Raw genomic sequence first — 18533 nt, forward strand, 5'->3', positions numbered from 1 at the left:
AAGACAATAAAAAGTTATTCATATCTAAGATCGGATTGGTTGAATTGCTTAATCTGGCCCACAGATCCGCCTTTTCTTTAAAAAAGTAAAGCTCAAAACAACTAACTAGAAACTTGTGCCTTGAGCCAAATTGCTGCCATCTATCCATGATGTGTCGCCGTCATCCTCTAATTCATGCGTCGGACACCCACTCTGCCCCTCCCCTGACTAAAGGCCAAATTGCAGAATGTCCCAGGCAGAGCTCATTATACAAGGCTGGAGACAAAATGAGAACAGAGGAGTCAGTGTGACAGCGTTGGCAGGAGACAAACAAACACTTCAATTGGAGGAGGCAGAAGAGGAGAGGGGGCAAAACTTCTTTAAAGGAATAAGGAGGACAAACAAGGAGGAAAGGAGAGAGCGGGGAAGATGAGAGAGATGGCGCTAATTAAGCAAACACATGAGAAGAGCAAAGAAAGATGTCTGACGGGGTTTTTTTATCCAAGGGTGATGATGAATCAAAATGTGCTAGAAAGCTGCGCACAATCCTGTTTTAGCAAAAGCACGATGGTGATTGATAATTGATGATGTTTTAAAGCATGTCAAATGTCATTTCTCACCAAAATCCTTGTCTAGATGTATAGATTCTGTTGTGATCTGGCTCTCAGTCAAAAATCCAAGCCAGACGAGTTTCAGGTGAAAGACTAAATCTCACAACTAAAAGAGGTGTGTATATTAATACAACTTGATTTTTTCGTTTTGTTTTTTCATGACGCAACAATACAATTTGATGCTTTTTGTTGGGATCTTATGTAATAAGTAGCACCTACCAGTGAAAAATATGTATCAAAAATACATCGCTTTAAAAATGGTTCCAAATAAGATCTGAAAAGTGTGGCAGAAATATGTATTCATCACCCCTTGCCAAATATACAGACCTAAATCAAATTCTGATTTTGATTTAGGTCTGGACTTTGACTGGGTCATTCCAGCACATTAACATGCTTCGATCTAAATCATTTGTCTTAGTAAAAAAAAACAACTAAAAATTAAAAAATCTGTAAATTTTACATAAATAAACAGAAAGTGCACTGTCACAGAAATGCCACAACTATAAAAAATAATAATATTTTTAAAATTAGCACTAGGTAAATTTTTGTTTGTTTCTTTCAGATGCTGCTCAGTTCATAGGAACGAGCCACACAAAGAAATCACAAGATTGGTTTATTAAGCAGAAGGTTATTTTCCGATACTCAAAGGTGCAGCACTACGTGAAATCATGCTCCTATTAGTGCCCAGCCGCTCTCAGTGTTGTAAGATCAAGTTACCATGACGACTGTGCTCTGCCGAGCTGCTGGGCATGCTCATCGCCGCTTGCAGCTATATTTAGCAGTGTGGCCCTAATGAAATGTAATTGAATAATGTTAATGTGATGTGGAAAACTTAACTTATTTATGACTCCAAGTTTTAAAGGTCATCACACGCTCTGTCACATCACTAGTGTCCCACTCAGTTTCAGAAGTTTCTTCTTTTTTTTTCCTTAAAAATGATACGTGTTCTTCACAGCAGAACATTCATCAGTTTTCAATATTGTGAGCAAAGCAACGAATAAGGAGTCAGTTTCACTCAAAAGGCTCAGAGCTTAAAATAACGTCGCCTAGTTTTCCTCGTACCTGTTGATTTACCAATCAGCACGTCCGATCAGCTCCACGGCAACAATCTGCAGCTGGATCTATGCAGCGCCAACACACACACGGAGACAGAGCAAACATGCGCTGCAAGGCCATGTGCTCAGTGTATCAAAGGGACAAAATCAGAATTACAACTTGAAAGGCCCACATCTGCTGTTCACATTAAAGCGATGCTTATGCAGAGAAATCGCCTCCAAGAAGTTCCCAGAAAACAAAATGAATTGTTAGTTGTTCAACTGACAGGAAAATGTACAAAACAAAACAGCAAACAGGGAACAGTCTATATTCACCTAAGACGCAAAGAAAAGAATTGCATTATTATATTTTAAGAAAGTTCACAGCGTACAGTGATTCCGCAAGTATTCACAACCCATTTGATTTTTTTATTACAGATGTGGAAGAGATAAGATGCAAAAAACCGTAATGAAAGATGTTTTGCGGCAATAAAAATCTTACTCTTTGGAGTCACACCCAAGTTTTCCTCCATTAGCTTAGCATTCAGCTCTATCAATCTCCCCAGCAAATCTAATGAGTATGACTGCCCCTGCTAAAGAAAAGCAGCAAATATGTAAGTAAAAAATAAAATAGAGTTTTGTGCTGAGTTAATCAGAGCACTTCCTTCAGCATTCTCATTATGCTGGTTTCTGACTAGCTTTAAACTGGACTTTTTATTGGCTTTCTTTCAACATTACACGAAAGGAGTTTGAATGAAAAAGCACACCACATATCCGGTTTTATGAAAAGAAAAGAAAAACAAAACTTAATACTTTTCTTCTTTTCCTAATTCCAAATTCTGTACTACATTGTGCTGGTTTAAATGCCACACACACACACACACACACACGCACACACACACACACACACACACACACACGCACACACACATACACACACAAAGAGTTTTGTGTTTAGAACATAGAAAGAACTAATACAGTTCAAAGTGTATGAATACTTTTCAAGGCACTTTGATAATCTGAACAAGTTTTTTTTTTTTTTTTATGAGCACACAAGGCATTCTTGGCTGTAAACTGGACACAAACAAGACAGACTCTATGGAAAGATGTGATCTGAACTGTCTTTTCAGCATGATGCAGTGGGAAATGTCTTTTTCTTCTACTATCCCAAAGGTACAGTGTGCATATACAGCTGGGCTGTTGCCCTTAGGGACAGCACAGGATGCGGTGGAGGAGTTAGCACACACCTCCCTGTGGGAATAAGAGCAGCTGGGGATGACTGTGGCAGGCCAATTTATCATGCAACAACACCCAGGATACTCACAGCAGATAGTTACAATCTATGAACATTGTGAATATCAACTATTAACTTTGAGAAAGAGGTGGACATAATTGATCACATCTGCAAGATGTAAGAATCTCTTTGTCAAAACTGTTTTGTAGAAAAGCACAATGTTTATTTTACGGTAGTTATATGAAGAATCTGCTGAAATGCAACAAGAGCACAAAATGCCTGAAGGGTAACAGTGATTTTAGATTTTTTTTTGTAGAAGACGGCATCAATCTGAAATAATATTTATAAGATTATGGTTATCTGCTGTGTACTTTCAACCTAGACAACTGTCAATACTGCTAGGTTTTTTCGAATGCCAATTGTGTCAATATTAAAATTTTCAAAAGTCGGAACACTCTTGACACAGCACATTTAATTTCTGCGTAAGTAGTGTCATTTTGGTCAGGCAGATTTCTTTTATCGGCAGACAAAAAAGATGCCACTCAGCCTTAGTTTAGTTTTGCTAGAAACGTTTCCCTGTTGAAGGTGAAATTTTCCTATTTACTGTTTCCCACTGCTCCAAAAAAATAAAAGAAGCTCAGCAGAAAAGAAATTAAAGGAAATGCTTTTACATAACATTTACTTGAACAGACATCTTTGGGGCATTGGTAATATATTATGCACTGAATATGACTTGACTGAATAACAATTAGGTTGTATTGGCATGTACTTTATCGCATTAAAATCGGAACTTGACAGCGTTAGATTGAGTGTCCACAAATTGCATTGGACCTATATAGATCAAAGCGGTTGAATCTGGGCTGTTTTTTTTCTTCTTCTTCTTCTTCTTCTTTTTTAAACCTCATGGAATAACCTTTGTTGTAACTTTGTACTCTGTAAATAAAATAAGCGTTCCCTGAACTGAACAGTACTGGAAAGGTAGTAGAGTAGGTTAATTATATGTCAAAACAGCCTGCCGTATGTTCGATCTGAAGGAAACGTAGATCGAAGTTTCTAAGCAGGGTTTGCAGCAGGGAGGCCACTGCTGCAAACCCAAAATAAACTCAGCAGTTTGAAGACTGCCCTGCGATTTACTCATCTAAACAGGCAAACATGGTTAACTAACTTTGAGTTCAATAAAATCTGCTTAATTATTGTGCACAAATTGTTTCTCGTAAAGCATCTGTAATTATCCCCGCTCTGCGAGGACATCTTGGTACCATATAGGAAAAAATTAGAGGACAAAGGGAGGCAGGAAGCTGGTTTGTAGGTTTATAGGTAACAGAACATATCATTAGAGAAGTGAGGATGTAGTGCCTCAATTATCCTCCTCTTGGTTCATTCTTTAGTTGTTTTACTGATGCTCTTTATATTTATGCCTCCTTTCTATTCTTAGCGGTCAACACCCCACCTCACCATTTCACATTTAATGTTTCATTGTCACTTTCTCGTCAGTGGCTCAAGTTCATGTTCGACCCCCGCAACAAGAAGAAATCCCTCACATCTGTGAGCGAGTAAAACAGCAGTCCATTATTTACATCGGAATTTATGGAATTCAGTCACAGCTCATGCACAAGGATTGTTTCTCTCCCCTCAGTCACAGAGACGCCATTGTCACGTAAACAATAGGTCCAAACTGTTAAAGGACCATGTGAAACATAAGTGGGCCGCAGAGTGAGCTCACACAGAGGAGAGCAGGAACTTGGAGGCAACAGATCCGACAGTGTGGCTGAAACGCGAGGCTACTGTTAATCGTTATCAATCCATCAGCCACTGTGGCTGGACGTTTTTTTTTCTTAGAAAACTTGGCTTCTCTGGCTCATATGACACGCAGCAGAATGAAGTAGCGAATGAGATATTTGATCCAAGGTTCCGGGTAAAGAAAATTAAGCCTAATTTTTATGCTCTAGATAAATAAATAACTAAATAATTTATTATCAGTCAATAAAATCAACAATGAACAAAACATGTTCATGTTGTGTATCAGAAAGATTTGGCAAGATCGATTGACTAGTCAATTCTATATTGGGAACTTGGAAAGCTAATGCTCACTTTAGCATTGTCAGCAGCTAATGGTTAGCTAGGGGTTGTGGAGCACAGCCACCTGTGAACAGCTCTAGTTCCCAAATACTTGAGACACCCTCCAAAAACATTCATCACTGCCTATTTCAAATCTTCCAACACAAAGTATACCTTAATGTGCATCACTACACAAAAGTGGAAAACATCTTGACACTATAGAAGCTAACATCCATGGTTGATAGCTTTTCTCTGAGCTTGTGGGTACAGCCAATGAGCTCCAAGGAAAATGAATGGCACTACTAAGTTTGATATTATTTTGCCAGTCATTAACATGTGAGGTGGCATTGTGGCTACGTATTTCATCTTTCCAGGGTGTGTTTTATTTTGCATAACTCAAATATGTTCTGCGAAACCAAAATTGGAGATACGGTGGAGAATTATCCGTCCTCCATGCTAAGTTCTTGATGTTTGAGGTTGAAGAAGAGTCAGTGAGTTGAATTAATGAATTTCATTTATTAATACCAAAATGCAGCTGGTCCATTTCTCATGCTACCTTCAGGAGTTAGCAGGACAAAATGGCAACCAAGAAGAGTTTGTGATCTTCTTTGTTAGCCTCTATCTAAGCTACTAAGCGTTCCCTAGTATGTCATATCCTCTAACCTTAGCTTTGAGGGTGTTTCCTAACATGTCATTTCCTTTAGCTTTAGCTAAACTACTAAACTGCTTAGCAACTAGCTAAAAGAGATAGAGGAAAAACAGAGAATTATTTATTCTCAACAATATGTTCAATAGAATTTGAGAATACGCCATCACTGAACCACAGATATGTTAGGAGTGGTCCGCTGTGGTTCATACGGCTTTCAAATTATTTTTTTTATCTTGTTTGTAGCAGTATAAATTAAGATATATTTTTAGTACTGACAAATCACTTACCCTAGTTGGCTCCCTCGTGCAACACTGCAACTAAAGAACTACTGCCTTTCTTCAGAATAAAAATATCAAACAAATTTGGGGGCAAAGCCTAAAGCACACTTTCAAATTTAGGACCATAGAAATCTGACTGTCACTTCAGTAGATTGGTGCTGTATAAAATGCAGGATGTGGTGGCTGGAGAACATTTTCCCTTTGAAAAGTGGCAGAAAAATGTCTTGCACACCAAATTAGCCAATATTCTGCTCAAAGAATATTGGCAAAATTATGAGAGTTTGCTGGGTTTGTTCCCCTATGGGAGAAGAGGTATAATTACTTTTATTGTTACAAGTGCACAGATGTTTTGCTCCAGTGCCAGTTTCAAATCACTACAATCCCTGTGGCAAACAGCCATTAAAAGAACAATGAATTTCCAAGCGTTACTGCTCCTTCTTTCTAAACTTTCATGGTTAAAGAACCTGCAGGGCACGCTTTCACTTCAAGACCGAAGAATAGACTCAAGAATAGAATCAGGAAGTAATGTCTGATCGATTCATCTAATGTCAATTTAAAAGCAACTTAGATAAAATTTCTTTTGGACTGATCATGACCCCAATGACTGAATTTGCACATAAATTGTGCAAATTATTATTCCTTTATGTAAATTATGTATCCCTTTAAATAGAGAAACCGGCAAATTTGTCAGCTGTGTGTCAGATAGTTTCTGATTTACTCACTGAGTTTTGGCAAAAATCACTTAATGAAAAAGTCAATCCTTAGGGATTGCTGAATACAAAAACGTCTGGCTTACAGGAAGCAAAAATATATATTGCAGCATAACTTTTGCACAGTATTGTACCCCAGATTTCACAAGAAAATAGATGCATTTCAGTGAATAAGGCTTTTGTGATGATCTTGCCTTGAACCAATGTCTCAAAATTAAGCCACAAGCTGTGTTCGTTGTTATAAATAAAACACCCCCTGATCCTTCCAACTCAGTTTTATTCGGAAGGTATTACAAAGTGGAAGCCACACACTAACAATATGTGTGAGTAATACCTTTTAGATCAGCTCATCAGCTGACCTAAATGTAGGTCAGTAAAACTCTTATTTTAATAAAATTGTGACCAAAAAAAATTAAAACTCTTCCTAATTTTTAACCACTTTATTGTGCTCTCGCCTAAAATACTGTTGAATTCTATCTTTCCAGGGGAATTGTAAAAGGAGTGCAAAAGTATAATCACAAAACATTTTACAGATTCGACAACTTTGACATCAAGAACTCTAAATGAGTGGATTCATACTTTCGTATCGGACAAATATAATGCGCTGTGAAATGAAAAGCAGGAAGTGTTGGCTCAGGAACCGCTGGCTTAAATATCCATCCTGGCAACCCAGATTCAATTCCTCTCCGGCACCGTTGCAGTTGATCTCACCCTAAATTTGTGCTCGTGTTTTTTAGAAAACAAGATTAGAGAGCAGCATGGTGCTCTTAAATTGGAGACAAATGATTAGTTTGGGGACCCCAACAGGAGCAAGTGAAGTGGATTGACAAGAGGAGTCTTAATTTTCTTGGCAGGAAGGTTTTGGCTTTCTGACGCTTTCTGCCTCGGCACCGCCGGCCAGTGAAATCTGCTAACAAGCACCAACATGGACGCATAAAGGAAGACGGATACATAATCAAATGTGAAGACGAGGAAGAAGAAACATAACGGAGGCAAGCAATTAAGCTGCAGCCGTCTAACACATACCCTTGATCCTTGTTGCTGCTTAAAAGCATCATTGACACCATCAAACGACTCTACTTTCATCTAAGCAGAGTTAGTGTTTGTGTGTTGCTATTAAGAGGGATCGAGGGCAGGACACAGGAGGAGTTCGACTAACTGGGACAGCGCAGACTCCTTCGGTTGTACAGACACAGTTGTTGCAGTCGAAAAGCTGAAATCCTTAACCCGGCGACCCGTTTGAGCTACACTTTTAGTCTTTATTTGAATTACGCAAACTAAAGAAAGGGCAGCAAGAGTGTGATTAAAATAGTTGTGGGCCGGGCTTGTTGGAATGTGTCGGAGTGTGTGTGTGTCGGTTTTAGAAATGGGATGTGGAGAGGTATGTGGCAGGAAACGAGGTAAGCTGGAGGGAAAGGGGAGCCGTTGGGAGTGGAGTTCATTTTCCCCTCTTTCCTGTTTTGCCTCAGCATGCGAGTTACCTTCTGACATCACCTACATGATTCCTCCCTCGGTGTGTGTCTGTGATAAACCTACGGTCTACGTAATGCAAAATCTACATAGGGTAAGAGAATATTTTTCCCCTTTGAAGTAAAGTCATCCATCTGTAATAAAAAAAAAGTGCTTTTCAGTAAAGTGGCAAAAGTATTTCCAGATCAAGATAGTTTCTCTCATACAAATATAAGATGAATATCATCTTCACCTTCCCCAAAAAATGAGGATGTTAAATTAGTCAGCAATTTGTCTTGACAATTTATTTTCTGTGCATGCCATCAGAACGACAAACACAAACTTTCTGTGACACATCCAAAAACTATCAATTGTCTTACATTCAAGAAATATAAAAATATTTCAAACAAAACACTGAAATGTCAAAAAAAAAAAGTCTTGTGAAAGTTTTGCATCTTAACTATTTTAATTTTGCTCTCACAGTCACCATACTTTATTTATTTTTGACGATGAGCTGATGATGTCACTGGAGACACAGGAAGAGCCGGATTCTCAGAAAACAAAATCAGTCAAGCTTGTTTCCTCCTCAGTATATTGTGGTAGACATTTACATCAGACTGGAAGTGGGGCCCTATTTTCTTGCTGCTGCCTGTTCTTTTGGAGAATTTCAACAAAGTAGAACCAAAGTCGACGTGTTTTAACACCAAGAGTTTTTAGAAAGGCAGCTCGTGTTCTACGAATGCACTTGAAGGAGTTTGTCAGTCCGACTGGTTGAAACTCTTACACAAATACTTCATCTAAGCTCATGCTATTATTACTGCGTGATCCTTTCCAGTTTCCCCTCACATTTCCCCAGATGGTTTTTTTTTGTCTTTTTATTACTTTTTTTTTTTTTTTTACAAAAACAAAAACATTTGGTGCAGCAGGAGAAGATCATTTCAAAACATGTTATCCCAGCTTTCTTCTCTTACTATCAATAGATATACTGAAAACTCAGTGGGTGGTCCACATCCTCATGAACAAACACTTTGTCACTCCAAAAATGTAAACAAACAAAAAAAAAAAACGCAAGTTCACACAATTTCAGAAAAACTCAAACGACTTTTAAGGGAACGTTGATTTCCAATCCGTGTTTCTCACACATTCTCAAATAGGAGAGAATGATTCTTTGTACTGAACTGGAATCCTCAACATCCAAAAAAATACCAGAAGTCTCTTGTCATGACTTTTGAGTCATTGCTAATGCTGCCAATATGGGATGCTCTGGCATTCGGCCGTGTCAACTTCTGTGCGCGGCACGGTGGGTTCAGCAGAGCGTGTTTGCTGACACAGCAATGCGCTCAGTGCGCTTCTAAGCCTGCATGAATACGACCAGATGCACGGCGAGCCCACGCGCCCACCTGACCGCGGTTATAGAGGGAGCGTTTGTCAACTCGTTCAATGCAAAAAATCTGCTTTGAAGGGTATTCGCCCCCATCAACCGCATATGGATTGCACCTGCATTATTAATGAGAAGCTATATTTCACAGTGTATTTGTGGTCTTATTATAAAGAGAGAGCTTTGAAGTGCTTTTATTTCCTCTGTAGAAACACCTGAATGCAGTTACGAAGGGAAAAAGTTCAAATACTAATTAATACACATTGGCAGCTCAGTTTTAGTTTGGAAGATGAACTCCATCCCACAATGTGTTTTAGATCTAAAAGGTATTACTCACACATATTGTTAGTGTGTGGCTTCCACTTTGTAATACCTTCCGAATAAAACTGAGTTGGAAGGATCAGGGGGTGTTTTCCTCTTACTATGAGGATCAGCCAAAATAACCACCGACATATTGTTTGTAAGTATTCTTAAACAATGACAAACCCTGAAGATAAATTCATCCCTATACTGTGTCAGGCATTTCATCAGCTTTTATCAGGGCAGAAAACAATGAGATGTCCGACTGAAGTAACAATCAAGTATGCGATGTGTCCGCTGTGACGCTCCCTTGCAGACACAGATAATAATGTTTGAAAAGCAAATTGCAAAAGCTGTAAACGTTAGAATGTTAGTAAAGTAAGACACCTCAGGCTACTGCAGATGTTGCCTTCTGTGCAAGCCTCATGTTACTGTGAAACTATGAAAAAGTAAACTTCATATTTTATCTACAACTGTGCGGTGCACTTCAACCACTGTAAAAAAAAAAAAAAAAAGAAAGAAAATCTCAGTATTATATATAAAAAAGTTTGTTTTCCATTAGCGTTACGTGTAGGATGCTTGAAACTGAAACAGAGACTGACGGCATGACCTTTTAATGCCTCTAAAATCTGACCACATAGGGCTCCCATCCAGCAATGACATTTCATACTTTGATGGTTAGTTGGAAATTAAGAAAAAATGGTATAAAATGAAACAAGAGTTTGATGTCACTGCCAAAGTGTTGTACTTGCACTTCTCAATCCAACCACACCAATGAAAACTGGAACTATCAAGATTCAAAATATGTTGTTAATTCAAAGTGATAGAAGTACATGCAATGGATTTTAAATTGTCTCTCTCTCAAGGAACTTAAAATATTTTAAAGTTAAAAAAAACTTTAAAGACATGACAGTATTTGATATCTCCCTTTCCTTCTTTACATTTATATCCATGTAACATGTTTTTGAATATGCTTATATGTTAAGATAGGAAACACTGACAATAGCAAATGCAAATCAAGACTAACTCAGGAGAGCACCCAAAAACTGTCACACAGAACACAGAGTCCTGATGTACATCTTGCCAAACCTGTTTAATGTCTTCTATCCTCTTAACACCCTCTCTGCATCCCCCCACCTAAAGTGCTGTAGATACCGGATCCAATTCTGTGCACTGCTGTCAAAAAATGTCTTCTGGTGTTTGTGATTCCTGACTGTGTAATTACATAGCCATTTCACAGAGAGCTGGGGTACGACAGGGGCGGGCAGGAGCTGGGATTATATGAGTGAAAGGGGAAAATTACAGCAGATGCTGTCAGAGAAACACAAGAGTGTTTGCGTGGACAGTACCTGGATATATACTCAAATACAAGTGCCTTCATTCTATAAATAACATGTTTTATTTGTATTTCAGGTCAGATTTTAAGTCACCCAGAAGTCACTGCTTCTCCACATCAAGAGGTGAGGTGACTATGTTTCTCGGCTAGCCTGCGGACGCCTTGGGATTCCCCCAGAGGAGCTGACCCAAGTGGCTGGGGAGAGAGACGTCTGGGTCTCACTGCACACGTGACCTGACCCCGGATAAGATGGAGATAACGGATTGGATGGAAGTTCCAACAAAACCGATGAAACAATGACAAAAACGTGGAGGTGAAGTGAAACAATAGATTTCACAAGTACATTCAAGACGAGAGAGATAAAGTCTTTCTCAATACTGAAAAGGAATCTTGTCATGGTGGTTTCACAATCCCGCTTTTTTTGATCAGCTAAATAAACAAATTTCCTGCTGCACTCGACGTAACCGAGCTGAGCTAACTATGCAACAAAGCCCGTGCATTGCTTGCAGAACTTTCTGTCAGCACTGCAGGCGTATTTCACAAGAGTGCACAACGGAGGCTTGTGGGGACGGAGATGGAGAGATAGCAGTGTTTTGTAAGTAATACCGGGATTTTATTATCACTTAAGCCGGTGGGGCAAGAGTTTATCACACCAGTCAATCACAAAGCATTCACAATCTGCAAGGAAGTCGTTCCACTTTCTCTGCTTAAGAACACTTAGTCGGCTTCCAGTGGCTGGGGAGCGCAAGATAAAGGTGTTACAAAAACGAAGCAAGTGGCCTCAATGACAGTCCATTTCAGCTCGCGTTTTTTATCAGGTTTCCCCGCATCTAAAATTTACAAGCACAAATCAACAAGCTGCCGTTCACAATGAATGCGACCACTCGGGTAACAATTAAAGCACAAAAGAGTCAACCGACAAAAAAAGGGAAAAAAATCCAAACTTGTAATTGCTTTTTAATTGTTTCATTTCCTTTAGCAGCAGTTTGGGATAGTTGATGGATTGTTTTTTTGTTCTACGCTTTTTCACGCACCGCGTTCCCCGTTAATTGGCAAAACAAGGTGAAACAAGTTTTTTTTTTTTATGTAACCATCTAGAGACGGAACACAATAGTATAAGAAATGTGTTTCAGAAATAAGTATGTGAAACATAATGATAACAATTGAAACCAGGTGCAATTACATACAATGTATCAAAAGACACAATCTGTTTAAGATTAAATGAAACGAAATTTGTCCTGTTTTGTGTCAGGGCTGCCAAAACTATTTCCACTGGCTAAAAGCCAGAATGATTTGTCGCCTTAAACCCACCGAGTAACAAATTTGTCACTTTGTTTTCTAGCTTCAACTTCCTGGCTGACATCTTAGGATGTTGATTCAATACTTCCACAACTTTTCCTCCTGATGCCATCTACGTATTTTGTGAAGTGCACCAGTCCTTCCTGCAGCAAAACACTTAAAGGGGCAGTGTCATGCATTTCTCGGGCATATAGGAACCTACAAAAACATGGATGTCCTTTTGAAATAAATGACAGGTTTGGAAAGGGATCAATAGCATCCATATTAGCTTATGGTAACTCTGGAGGAGCTGCAGAGAGCCACAGCTAAGGGTGAAGAATCTGTTAACAGGATGGTGGAAATGTTTTCTGGAATATCAGAGGATCAGTGCAACAGGTTGAGTTTTCTTAAAAATAAACTTTTTAATAACTGGCATAGTAATCAGTATTCTGCATTGTTTCAGAACGAAGATCATTTTTAAATGTATGTAGCTTTGAATCCGTCTATGTTCGGACTGATTATATACTTTTTGAATTTGTCTTGTACAGGGCCATCTATTAACCCTTATTTTGAATTATTACTGTATTTATATATTACATTCAAAAGAAATAGGTAACTGAATTTGCAACCAATAGTTGAGAGTTCCACATATGGTAAGAAATCCTATTTGCACTTCTAATCACATGAGAAAGTTTTAACTTTTTGGTGTACAAGGAAATGCTAAGTCTCATGAACAAACTAGCAGTTTTATTACGCTAAACAAACAATCGTTATAGCAAAGCATAGCGGTGGTAGCATTATACTGTGGGGATTTTTTGGCAAGAAAGTATGATGAGAAAATAGATGGATACAGGGCAATCCTGAAAGTAAAGATGCGCACAAGTTCACAAAGTATTAATTTGGCAATACAAATACATGTTATTTTGAATTCTTATTCAAAGATATGTTTGACAACCATGTATTTTAGCAATATGTGCAACCTTTTGTTCATTTTCTATATAAATTCAGAGTAAAATGCATTAAAGTTCAGGGTTGAAACATGAAAAAATTTAGATAAGTTTAAGAGTTTTAAGTACATTTACAAGGCACTGTAAGCTGTGAAATTCAATCAGCAAACTTTGCTGATTGTTTTGTACGAGTGCTTCTTCTCAGACATGGCATTTCCACTCTGTTTATGCACACATTTGGGGCAAAGAGAGGTTCAGGTGTCCGTCCCAAGGACACGCCGAGACTAAATCAAAGGCCTTAAAGCAGCAAACTTCTTCTTAGCCCCAGCTGCCCACACAAATCAGCAACCAGGTCATCCTGCAGCCAAACAACAGCTGCTATCCGCAACAACAACAGAGCGTCTTGTCCGGACCGCTGCTAACCTCCAACCTCATCCCGTCCTGCTCACGAGCCACACGGATCCCATCCCTGCTGCCTGGACACACTCGTCGTCTCCTCCGGCGAGGAGAACGCCAGTCCGGTAGTCGGACCGTGAACTGCATTCCCACTAATCCCTCTCATCTGGCTGCTCTGAGTCTACTTCCTTCCCCACAGCTGCCGGCCGGCCCCGGATTGCGCTAATAATAGGACAACAATGTCCACCCTGGTTCTCCGGACACAAAGCCCTGCACCGTTACTTAAATAAGAGAAAAAAATACATATATATATATATATATATATATATATATATATATATATATATATATATATATATATAATATTTGAGCTTCTAGAAATCATACAGTTCAGAAAATGTCATGCCTGGGCCCCGTTTGGATGCAAGACAAAATAAATCACAACACACTGCAGTTTAAGTAGACTGTAAGCACCAATATTTACCTCCACAGAAATAACTTTCCTAACTGCTGACACAATCCAATCCCTCCAGAGAGTAGGTAATAAGCTGCAGCATGTAAACACATGTTGGTGGCGGAGTTACTATGGGGCTGCACACTCAACTGAATTGCTATCTGCAAGGACACTATAATCATGCCGAAGCTGATAAATGAAGACTACACACCACCGAAGCACTTAAACACTGCCTCTGCCTTTCCCACAAACATACATGGAGGGGAAAAAACCCCAAAAACATCAGGAATGTGCATTTATGATATGAATTTATAACTTTTTTTCTTCTTCAAAAATCGCATGTTACAGCTCTTTGTATCTTCTCCTCATGGGAGACACGTCTCCTTTCCAACCTGCTGCTTTCTCTGACAGATCAGTGCTATAATGTCTGTAAGGCTCTTTCCGATCCTCGAGACAGGAAAAACCTAAAAGCAAAAAAAAGCTGTGACTAGTGCATACCTTCGTCTCACCGACTCGTTGGGCTACGAAAGAAGAGAGAGAGAGGCAGAAAAGAAAAAAAAATTACAGAGCAGAGTGAAGGGCTCACCTCAGACAAGGTCCCACAGTCGTTGAGAGAGCAGAAAGAAAATCATCCTCAATACAATCCACCCCAAAAAAAAAAAAAAAAAAAAGCAGAGCGCAACAAGTAGTAAGTCCGAATTATTCTCCTCCCCTCTTCCAGGGTCCTGATTTCTTGCTGTGATTCAGCCAGGCTACAGAAGCTGTAGATGAACTGGAGAAGTGTGTGCTTTTCCAGTAGGCGGGTGTGTGTGTGTGGGTGTGTGCGTGTGTGTGTGTGTGTGTGTGTGTGTGTGTGTGTGTGTGTGTGTGTGTGTGTGTGTGTGTGTGTGTGTGTGTGTGGAGTGTATGGTCTTGTGGACTCCTGCAGGGGTACTGACTCTTAGCAGTGTTCAGATCCTCCCCCTTCTCAGAATCACTAAGAAAAAGAGAGAGAAATTCTCCTCTTCTATCTCTCTCTCTCTCTCTCCCAGACACACACAAATGAAAAGACACACACCAAAAGAAATCCAGAGAGTCCTCTCTTTGTCTCCTGTCTGAGTCTCTCTGTCTTCAAATGTCTGAAACTCCCCGCTGTACACCCCCCTTTCTCTTTCTCTCTCTCTCTCAAAGGGAAAGGCGAGTGAGACATGTGTGTGTACGCTCAGGGAATGCCGTCGTACATCAGCGACTGGGAGGAAGAGGAGGAGGAGGACGGAGGGGTGGAGTTTAGGCTGAATTCCTATACTTCACTTCTAACCAATCAGGAGCCTGGCTGCGGCTGACCGAAAACCGCGGGGCCAGGCCAGGGCCTCTCTACTCAACTGCAGCTTTAAAGCATTAGCTGGAGTTTGCTGGTCATGTTGGCTACTTTTCTACAGAAGTGATGGGGATGACATGGAGCTTCTTCTTCTTTAATAAGTCTTTGATCATCTTTGTCGAATGAATTACTCTTGTAATTGCTCATTTTCACACTGCAAAAACACAAAAACATTACCAAAGTGTTTTTGGTCGTGTTTCTAGTCCAAATACACTTGAAATAAGACACACAAAAAAAAGTACAAGTTCCACTAGCAGATTTTTTTTCCCCACTCATAACTAGCTCTTATTAATCAATATTAAGGGAAAATCTGGCTCAAAATAAGCTTTTATGTTGTGTTGAAAAGTTACTTGTTAGTTTTGCAGTATTTCTGCTATGATATTTGCACTAGAAGGTTGACCAAAATCACCGAGTAACATTTTGCATTTTTGCAGTGTAGGTTCATAATAGACATACAAAGGCCTGTGTAAAATTCACTGTGCTCCGCGAACATAACCAAGCTGCATTTACATGCATTTTAGATCACAACAGAAAGCAGTGCACAAACTGAGCAGGTTGCATGTGAAATAGTAAAAAAAAAACATGTGTTGAGATGTGCTTCCTTATCGTCTCCCAGTTCACTCCCCCCCTCTTGTTAAAGAAGCGTCCTCTCATGTTTCTGCTCTTTTCAGACATTTGTCAAGCAAGGCATTTGTCCGCAAAAGTGTCGACAGATCACCTCCCACAAGCCCCCCGACTCCCGCCTCCATCCACGCACACCTCCTCCTGCTGTTCACATATTTTCCTGACTATTTTACTGACAGCCACACACTCCTCAAATAGGGATGTTTTGCCGTAACAACATTGCAAGTTGAAAGACAGAATAACATGGAAATGGCCAATAAGACTTGGCCAATCATCTGTTTTTACAAACCTTAAGTGATAGTCACTGGGATTTTTCCGGATCTCATAATTGTTTGGAAAATATCCAGATAAAATGCACAATAAGCTGGTCATACAGTCATCCTGACCCAAACACATAGACATCTTCTAAATTGCAAATGGCCATTGATCTAACTAACTGTCAACCCTTCAACAACCTAAAAACTCTTTATACGATATGACTACTGCCCATTTCAAAAAATGATCCACTTTTAAAAAATTAAAAGCAACTCAAACTATGATTATCAGGGTTGGATGAGGACCCATGTGTCTTCTGCCTCTGCACACAGAGAGAAAGATGGCAAGGATGTTAAAAGATCTCTAGCTAACTAGAAAACAGAGCTGAAGCACACATCGCGGTATGTTCATGTAATTGCTGTAAATATTTCAGAGGAATACTTCCATTTATTTTCATGCATTTTTGAAACATATAAAGGTACTTTTTGCCGGTTTCAATGTAAAAAAAAAAAAAAAAGTATCAGTCACCTAGAATGAAATCTAGGAAGATAATTGGGCCTACTGGGTACTGCTGAATGCTATACAAGTTTAGCATATATATTGCTTATCACAAATTTTGCCCGCACTTCCTCACAATCGGACAGGAGGCTTTATCCTGAGCATTTTTCCATAAACTGAAACATAATTGAAAAACACAAGGAGCGACAGTCGTAAGTTTTGGTGCTGATAACATCTGCTGCACTGTTTAAGGCGAGACAAATATGACGATTTATCCACTGAATCCTGCTGACTTGCTGCCGAGTTGTGGTAACGGATTTGTACTGCAGTGAACTTTAAACTTTTCCAGCACAAAATTGCTCAGTTGTCTGCTTTTTTCATTGCTGTTTATTTTTAAACACATGACCACACAGTAAAAGCAAAAAAAACAACAACTTTGAAGTTGATCAGAATTGGAGATTGAACGTGTGTAAATCTGAGGTGGAAACTTTCCAATCCAATCGCAAGAATCAGATTGAGGAATTTTTAAATGGTCAGTATTAGATTCCCTGACTTTTTCAGCCGCAGCAAGGCTTACGGAAAAAGTTTTTTTGTAGTTTATCCAAAAATGGTATGTTAAAAAGTATTTACATACACAATAAATAAATAAATGAAACATTATTATTATTATTGAAAACCCCATTTATTTTCGGAGCTTTATAACTACGTGAAGCACATTACTTAGATATTTACTATGATTCTTCCACTTAAAAACATGACATTTAAAACTAGCATACTGCATCAGACCAATAAAAAAAGAATAAAAAACAAGACATATCTTCCATTTTAAAGAATATGACTGTGTGTAGTTCTAAATAATCAAATGAAGAGGGTGACATGACGTCAGAACACCACATCAGCTTTAATAACCTAAGTAACCCTCTATTGGAGCAGCAGTATTAAGAATGTCTTGTGCATTTGACCGAGTTGGGGGAAAATCTGTTACTGGCACACACACAAAAAAAGAGATATTGCCTATAAAACTGATGAAATGTAGTATTATCATTGGAATATATAGGCAGTAGTACAATATCATATTTATTTTGACACTCAAAGGAACCAGATCAGCATCAGAAACATAATCCTGATGAGGTTTCTGACTACCAACTGAGACTCTGACTCTCTGTGGACATACTCTGTGGTATGTCCACTGGGTAAACTGCTACTCAGCCAATGACAGCTGAGAAAAACGTCTTCTTTATGCAGCAGACGGATACAGAAAATGAATAAATTGACTTCGAAATGACTTCAAAATAAGCTTAGAAGATCTTCCTATCTAAAATCCTCTGTGGTGAGCACAGACGTCCACAGGTGTGGAAAGCCTGACCTGTATTTCATAGCACATCAATTTAAGTTAACGCAGGTGGTATAGAAGGACGTTGGCTGGTCTGAATTTCAACAAATAATTCACAACTGAAAACAGAATAAAAAGAGAGGGATTGTAAGATCAGAAGATGAGAAAGACAGAAGAAGAAGCTCAAGTGAGCAATGACTTTGGTATGTGGGCTATAGAGTTACAAAGGGACGACAAAGTGAAGCGCCGCAGTTCACTCCTACTGACAACTCGGACACACCTCTTCTTTTATCTCCTTCTTTGTTTGTCCTCCTTTCTGCCTCCCTAATCCCTCATCCGCTGTCGCTCTGTTTATGTTCCCGAGTCGGTTTCTGT

At 39.2% G+C, this 18533-nt stretch overlaps 1 protein-coding gene across 5 annotated transcripts in view; it reads right to left on the reverse strand.

Moving 5' to 3' along the window:
* dab2ip (DAB2 interacting protein) overlaps nt 1-18533 on the reverse strand; it is a 180752-nt gene that overhangs the window by 130433 nt on the left and 31786 nt on the right. The window contains exon 1 of one of the 5 annotated variants that reach the window (XM_023337810.1): nt 14678-14921. The exons of the other annotated variants lie outside the window; for them this stretch is intronic. The gene's annotated coding sequence lies outside the window, so the exon portion shown is untranslated. Of the gene's footprint in view, nt 1-14677; nt 14922-18533 lie in introns of those variants that run through there. 5 annotated transcript variants of the gene reach the window in all.

This window comes from Xiphophorus maculatus, chromosome 8, assembly GCF_002775205.1.
Source record: "Xiphophorus maculatus strain JP 163 A chromosome 8, X_maculatus-5.0-male, whole genome shotgun sequence".
Taxonomy (NCBI): domain Eukaryota; kingdom Metazoa; phylum Chordata; class Actinopteri; order Cyprinodontiformes; family Poeciliidae; genus Xiphophorus; species Xiphophorus maculatus.